A 7869-nucleotide genomic window follows, 5' to 3' on the forward strand; every position below is an offset into this window, starting at 1 on the left:
AGATATTTCTTCTTCTTGTTGTTCTTCTTCTGCACAGCTAAGCTGGAAGTGGCATTTACAGCTCACAATAGAGCAGAGTTATCTCAAAGAAAGGGGCCACGGTGTTTCTGTATCTCTATTATGTTGGTGCGGCTTCGGAACTTTTAAATATCTTGATATATCCCGAGAACTACGCATCTGATCAAAAAATATCATAGAACATAAAAAGTAGGAAACTTAATTCTCTACAAAAAAGGTCTCTTAACATTTTGCCATAGCTCGCTTCGTTTCCGAGATATTTGCAGATTTACCTCAAGGGAAGGGGCCTGACGGACATATTTCGAGATATTTCTTCTTCTTGTTGTTCTTCTTCTGCACAGCTAAGCTGGAAGTGGCATTTGCGGCTTGCAATAGTGCAGAGTTATCTCAAAGAAAGGGGCCACGGTGTTTCTGTATCTCTATTATGTTGGTGCGGCTTCGGAACTTTTAAATATCTTGATATATCTCGAGAACTACGCATCTGATCAAAAAATATCATAGAACATAAAAAGTAGGAAACTTAATTCTCTACAAAAAAGGTCTCTTAACATTTTGCCATAGCTCGCTTCGTTTCCGAGATATTTGCAGATTTATCTCAAGGGAAGGGGCCTGACGGACATATTTCGAGATATTTCTTCTTCTTGTTGTTCTTCTTCTGCACAGCTAAGCTGGAAGTGGCATTTGCGGCTCGCACTAGTGCAGAGTTATCTCAAAGAAAGGGGCCACGGTGTTTCTGTATCTCTATTATGTTGGTGCGGCTTCGGAACTTTTAAATATCTCGATATATCTCGAAAACTACGCTTCTGATCAAAAAATATCATAGAAGATAAATTGTAGGAAACGTAATTCTCTACAAAAAAGGTCTCTTAACATTTTGCCATAGCTCGCTTCGTTTCCGAGATATTTGCAGATACATCTCAAGGGAAGGGGCCTGACGGACATATTTCGAGATATTTCTTCTTCTTGTTGTTCTTCTTCTGCACAGCTAAGCTGGAAGTGGCATTTGCGGCTCGCACTAGTGCAGAGTTATCTCAAAGAAAGGGGCCACGGTGTTTCTGTATCTCTATTATGTTGGTGCGGCTTCGGAACTTTTAAATATCTCGATATATCTCGAAAACTACGCTTCTGATCAAAAAATATCATAGAACATAAATTGTAGGAAACGTAATTCTCTACAAAAAAGGTCTGTTAACATTTTGCCATAGCTCGCTTCGTTTCCGAGATATTTGCAGATATATCTCAAGGGAAGGGGCCTGACGGACATATTTCGAGATATTTCTTCCTCTTGTTGTTCTTCTTCCGCACAGCTAAGCTGGAAGTGGCATTTACAGCTTGCAATAGTGCAGAGTTATCTCAAAGAAAGGGGCCACGGTGTTTCTGTATCTCTATTATGTTGGTGCGGCTTCGGAACTTTTAAATATCTTGATATATCTCGAGAACTACGCATCTGATCAAAAAATATCATAGAACATAAAAAGTAGGAAACTTAATTCTCTACAAAAAAGGTCTCTTAACATTTTGCCATAGCTCGCTTCGTTTCCGAGATATTTGCAGATATATCTCAAGGGAAGGGGCCTGACGGACATATTTCGAGATATTTCTTCTTCTTGTCGTTCTTCTTCCGCACAGCTAAGCTGGAAGTGGCATTTACAGCTTGCAATAGTGCAGAGTTATCTCAAAGAAAGGGGCCACGGTGTTTCTGTATCTCTATTATGTTGGTGCGGCTTCGGAACTTTTAAATATCTTGATATATCTCGAGAACTACGCATCTGATCAAAAAATATCATAGAACATAAAAAATAGGAAACTTAATTCTCTACAAAAAAGGTCTCTTAACATTTTGCCATAGCTCGCTTCGTTTCCGAGATATATGCAGATACATCTCAAGGGAAGGGGCCTGACGGACATATTTCGAGATATTTCTTCTTCTTGTTGTTCTTCTTCTGCACAGCTAAGCTGGAAGTGGCATTTGCGGCTTGCAATAGTGCAGAGTTATCTCAAAGAAAGGGGCCACGGTGTTTCTGTATCTCTATTATGTTGGTGCGGCTTCGGAACTTTTAAATATCTTGATATATCTCGAGAACTACGCATCTGATAAAAAAATATCATAGAACATAAAAAGTAGGAAACTTAATTCTCTACAAAAAAGGTCGCTTAACATTTTGCCATAGCTCGCTTCGTTTCCGAGATATTTGCAGATTTATCTCAAGGGAAGGGGCCTGACGGACATATTTCGAGATATTTCTTCTTCTTGTTGTTCTTCTTCTGCACAGCTAAGCTGGAAGTGGCATTTGCGGCTCGCACTAGTGCAGAGTTATCTCAAAGAAAGGGGCCACGGTGTTTCTGTATCTCTATTATGTTGGTGCGGCTTCGGAACTTTTAAATATCTCGATATATCTCGAAAACTACGCTTCTGATCAAAAAATATCATAGAACATAAATTGTAGGAAACGTAATTCTCTACAAAAAAGGTCTCTTAACATTTTGCCATAGCTCGCTTCGTTTCCGAGATATTTGCAGATACATCTCAAGGGAAGGGGCCTGACGGACATATTTCGAGATATTTCTTCTTCTTGTTGTTCTTCTTCTGCACAGCTAAGCTGGAAGTGGCATTTGCGGCTTGCAATAGTGCAGAGTTATCTCAAAGAAAGGGGCCACGGTGTTTCTGTATCTCTATTATGTTGGTGCGGCTTCGGAACTTTTAAATATCTTGATATATCTCGAGAACTACGCATCTGATCAAAAAATATCATAGAACATAAAAAGTAGGAAACTTAATTCTCTACAAAAAAGGTCGCTTAACATTTTGCCATAGCTCGCTTCGTTTCCGAGATATTTGCAGATTTATCTCAAGGGAAGGGGCCTGACGGACATATTTCGAGATATTTCTTCTTCTTGTTGTTCTTCTTCTGCACAGCTAAGCTGGAAGTGGCATTTGCCGCTCGCACTAGTGCAGAGTTATCTCAAAGAAAGGGGCCACGGTGTTTCTGTATCTCTATTATGTTGGTGCGGCTTCGGAACTTTTAAATATCTCGATATATCTCGAAAACTACGCTTCTGATCAAAAAATATCATAGAACATAAATTGTAGGAAACGTAATTCTCTACAAAAAAGGTCTCTTAACATTTTGCCATAGCTCGCTTCGTTTCCGAGATATTTGCAGATACATCTCAAGGGAAGGGGCCTGACGGACATATTTCGAGATATTTCTTCTTCTTGTTGTTCTTCTTCTGCACAGCTAAGCTGGAAGTGGCATTTGCGGCTTGCAATAGTGCAGAGTTATCTCAAAGAAAGGGGCCACGGTGTTTCTGTATCTCTATTATGTTGGTGCGGCTTCGGAACTTTTAAATATCTTGATATATCTCGAGAACTACGCATCTGATCAAAAAATATCATAGAACATAAAAAGTAGGAAACTTAATTCTCTACACAAAAGGTCGCTTAACATTTTGCCATAGCTCGCTTCGTTTCCGAGATATTTGCAGATTTATCTCAAGGGAAGGGGCCTGACGGACATATTTCGAGATATTTCTTCTTCTTGTTGTTCTTCTTCTGCACAGCTAAGCTGGAAGTGGCATTTGCGGCTCGCACTAGTGCAGAGTTATCTCAAAGAAAGGGGCCACGGTGTTTCTGTATCTCTATTATGTTGGTGCGGCTTCGGAACTTTTAAATATCTCGATATATCTCGAAAACTACGCTTCTGATCAAAAAATATCATAGAACATAAATTGTAGGAAACGTAATTCTCTACAAAAAAGGTCTCTTAACATTTTGCCATAGCTCGCTTCGTTTCCGAGATATTTGCAGATACATCTCAAGGGAAGGGGCCTGACGGACATATTTCGAGATATTTCTTCTTCTTGTTGTTCTTCTTCTGCACAGCTAAGCTGGAAGTGGCATTTGCGGCTTGCAATAGTGCAGAGTTATCTCAAAGAAAGGGGCCACGGTGTTTCTGTATCTCTATTATGTTGGTGCGGCTTCGGAACTTTTAAATATCTTGATATATCTCGAGAACTACGCATCTGATCAAAAAATATCATAGAACATAAAAAGTAGGAAACTTAATTCTCTACAAAAAAGGTCGCTTAACATTTTGCCATAGCTCGCTTCGTTTCCGAGATATTTGCAGATTTATCTCAAGGGAAGGGGCCTGACGGACATATTTCGAGATATTTCTTCTTCTTGTTGTTCTTCTTCTGCACAGCTAAGCTGGAAGTGGCATTTGCCGCTCGCACTAGTGCAGAGTTATCTCAAAGAAAGGGGCCACGGTGTTTCTGTATCTCTATTATGTTGGTGCGGCTTCGGAACTTTTAAATATCTCGATATATCTCGAAAACTACGCTTCTGATCAAAAAATATCATAGAACATAAATTGTAGGAAACGTAATTCTCTACAAAAAAGGTCTCTTAACATTTTGCCATAGCTCGCTTCGTTTCCGAGATATTTGCAGATACATCTCAAGGGAAGGGGCCTGACGGACATATTTCGAGATATTTCTTCTTCTTGTTGTTCTTCTTCTGCACAGCTAAGCTGGAAGTGGCATTTGCGGCTTGCAATAGTGCAGAGTTATCTCAAAGAAAGGGGCCACGGTGTTTCTGTATCTCTATTATGTTGGTGCGGCTTCGGAACTTTTAAATATCTCGATATATCTCGAAAACTACGCTTCTGATCAAAAAATATCATAGAACATAAATTGTAGGAAACGTAATTCTCTACAAAAAAGGTCTCTTAACATTTTGCCATAGCTCGCTTCGTTTCCGAGATATTTGCAGATACATCTCAAGGGAAGGGGCCTGACGGACATATTTCGAGATGTTTCTTATTCTTGTTGTTCTTCTTCTGCACAGCTAAGCTGGAAGTGGCATTTGCGGCTTGCAATAGTGCAGAGTTATCTCAAAGAAAGGGGCCACGGTGTTTCTGTATCTCTATTATGTTGGTGCGGCTTCGGAACTTTTAAATATCTTGATATATCTCGAGAACTACGCATCTGATCAAAAAATATCATAGAACATAAAAAGTAGGAAACTTAATTCTCTACAAAAAAGGTCGCTTAACATTTTGCCATAGCTCGCTTCGTTTCCGAGATATTTGCAGATTTATCTCAAGGGAAGGGGCCTGACGGACATATTTCGAGATATTTCTTCTTCTTGTTGTTCTTCTTCTGCACAGCTAAGCTGGAAGTGGCATTTGCGGCTTGCAATAGTGCAGAGTTATCTCAAAGAAAGGGGCCACGGTGTTTCTGTATCTCTATTATGTTGGTGCGGCTTCGGAACTTTTAAATATCTTGATATATCTCGAGAACTACGCATCTGATCAAAAAATATCATAGAACATAAAAAGTAGGAAACTTAATTCTCTACAAAAAAGGTCGCTTAACATTTTGCCATAGCTCGCTTCGTTTCCGAGATATTTGCAGATTTATCTCAAGGGAAGGGGCCTGACGGACATATTTCGAGATATTTCTTCTTCTTGTTGTTCTTCTTCTGCACAGCTAAGCTGGAAGTGGCATTTGCGGCTCGCACTAGTGCAGAGTTATCTCAAAGAAAGGGGCCACGGTGTTTCTGTATCTCTATTATGTTGGTGCGGCTTCGGAACTTTTAAATATCTCGATATATCTCGAAAACTACGCTTCTGATCAAAAAATATCATAGAACATAAATTGTAGGAAACGTAATTCTCTACAAAAAAGGTCTCTTAACATTTTGCCATAGCTCGCTTCGTTTCCGAGATATTTGCAGATACATCTCAAGGGAAGGGGCCTGACGGACATATTTCGAGATATTTCTTCTTCTTGTTGTTCTTCTTCTGCACAGCTAAGCTGGAAGTGGCATTTGCGGCTTGCAATAGTGCAGAGTTATCTCAAAGAAAGGGGCCACGGTGTTTCTGTATCTCTATTATGTTGGTGCGGCTTCGGAACTTTTAAATATCTTGATATATCTCGAGAACTACGCATCTGATCAAAAAATATCATAGAACATAAAAAGTAGGAAACTTAATTCTCTACAAAAAAGGTCGCTTAACATTTTGCCACAGCTCGCTTCGTTTCCGAGATATTTGCAGATTTATCTCAAGGGAAGGGGCCTGACGGACATATTTCGAGATATTTCTTCTTCTTGTTGTTCTTCTTCTGCACAGCTAAGCTGGAAGTGGCATTTGCGGCTTGCAATAGTGCAGAGTTATCTCAAAGAAAGGGGCCACGGTGTTTCTGTATCTCTATTATGTTGGTGCGGCTTCGGAACTTTTAAATATCTTGATATATCTCGAGAACTACGCATCTGATCAAAAAATATCATAGAACATAAAAAGTAGGAAACTTAATTCTCTACAAAAAAGGTCGCTTAACATTTTGCCATAGCTCGCTTCGTTTCCGAGATATTTGCAGATTTATCTCAAGGGAAGGGGCCTGACGGACATATTTCGAGATATTTCTTCTTCTTGTTGTTCTTCTTCTGCACAGCTAAGCTGGAAGTGGCATTTGCGGCTCGCACTAGTGCAGAGTTATCTCAAAGAAAGGGGCCACGGTGTTTCTGTATCTCTATTATGTTGGTGCGGCTTCGGAACTTTTAAATATCTCGATATATCTCGAAAACTACGCTTCTGATCAAAAAATATCGTAGAACATAAATTGTAGGAAACGTAATTCTCTACAAAAAAGGTCTCTTAACATTTTGCCATAGCTCGCTTCGTTTCCGAGATATTTGCAGATATATCTCAAGGGAAGGGGCCTGACGGACATATTTCGAGATATTTCTTCCTCTTGTTGTTCTTCTTCCGCACAGCTAAGCTGGAAGTGGCATTTACAGCTTGCAATAGTGCAGAGTTATCTCAAAGAAAGGGGCCACGGTGTTTCTGTATCTCTATTATGTTGGTGCGGCTTCGGAACTTTTAAATATCTTGATATATCTCGAGAACTACGCATCTGATCAAAAAATATCATAGAACATAAAAAGTAGGAAACTTAATTCTCTACAAAAAAGGTCTCTTAACATTTTGCCATAGCTCGCTTCGTTTCCGAGATATTTGCAGATATATCTCAAGGGAAGGGGCCTGACGGACATATTTCGAGATATTTCTTCTTCTTGTTGTTCTTCTTCCGCACAGCTAAGCTGGAAGTGGCATTTACAGCTTGCAATAGTGCAGAGTTATCTCAAAGAAAGGGGCCACGGTGTTTCTGTATCTCTATTATGTTGGTGCGGCTTCGGAACTTTTAAATATCTCGATATATCTCGAAAACTACGCTTCTGATCAAAAAATATCATAGAACATAAATTGTAGGAAACGTAATTCTCTACAAAAAAGGTCTCTTAACATTTTGCCATAGCTCGCTTCGTTTCCGAGATATTTGCAGATATATCTCAAGGGAAGGGGCCTGACGGACATATTTCGAGATATTTCTTCCTCTTGTTGTTCTTCTTCCGCACAGCTAAGCTGGAAGTGGCATTTACAGCTTGCAATAGTGCAGAGTTATCTCAAAGAAAGGGGCCACGGTGTTTCTGTATCTCTATTATGTTGGTGCGGCTTCGGAACTTTTAAATATCTTGATATATCTCGAGAACTACGCATCTGATCAAAAAATATCATAGAACATAAAAAGTAGGAAACTTAATTCTCTACAAAAAAGGTCTCTTAGCATTTTGCCATAGCTCGCTTCGTTTCCGAGATATTTGCAGATATATCTCAAGGGAAGGGGCCTGACGGACATATTTCGAGATATTTCTTCTTCTTGTTGTTCTTCTTCCGCACAGCTAAGCTGGAAGTGGCATTTACAGCTTGCAATAGTGCAGAGTTATCTCAAAGAAAGGGGCCACGGTGTTTCTGTATCTCTATTATGTTGGTGCGGCTTCGGAAC

This window comes from Osmia lignaria, unplaced genomic scaffold, assembly GCF_051020975.1.
Source record: "Osmia lignaria lignaria isolate PbOS001 unplaced genomic scaffold, iyOsmLign1 scaffold0001, whole genome shotgun sequence".
In the NCBI taxonomy this organism is placed as follows: Eukaryota; Metazoa; Arthropoda; class Insecta; order Hymenoptera; family Megachilidae; genus Osmia; species Osmia lignaria.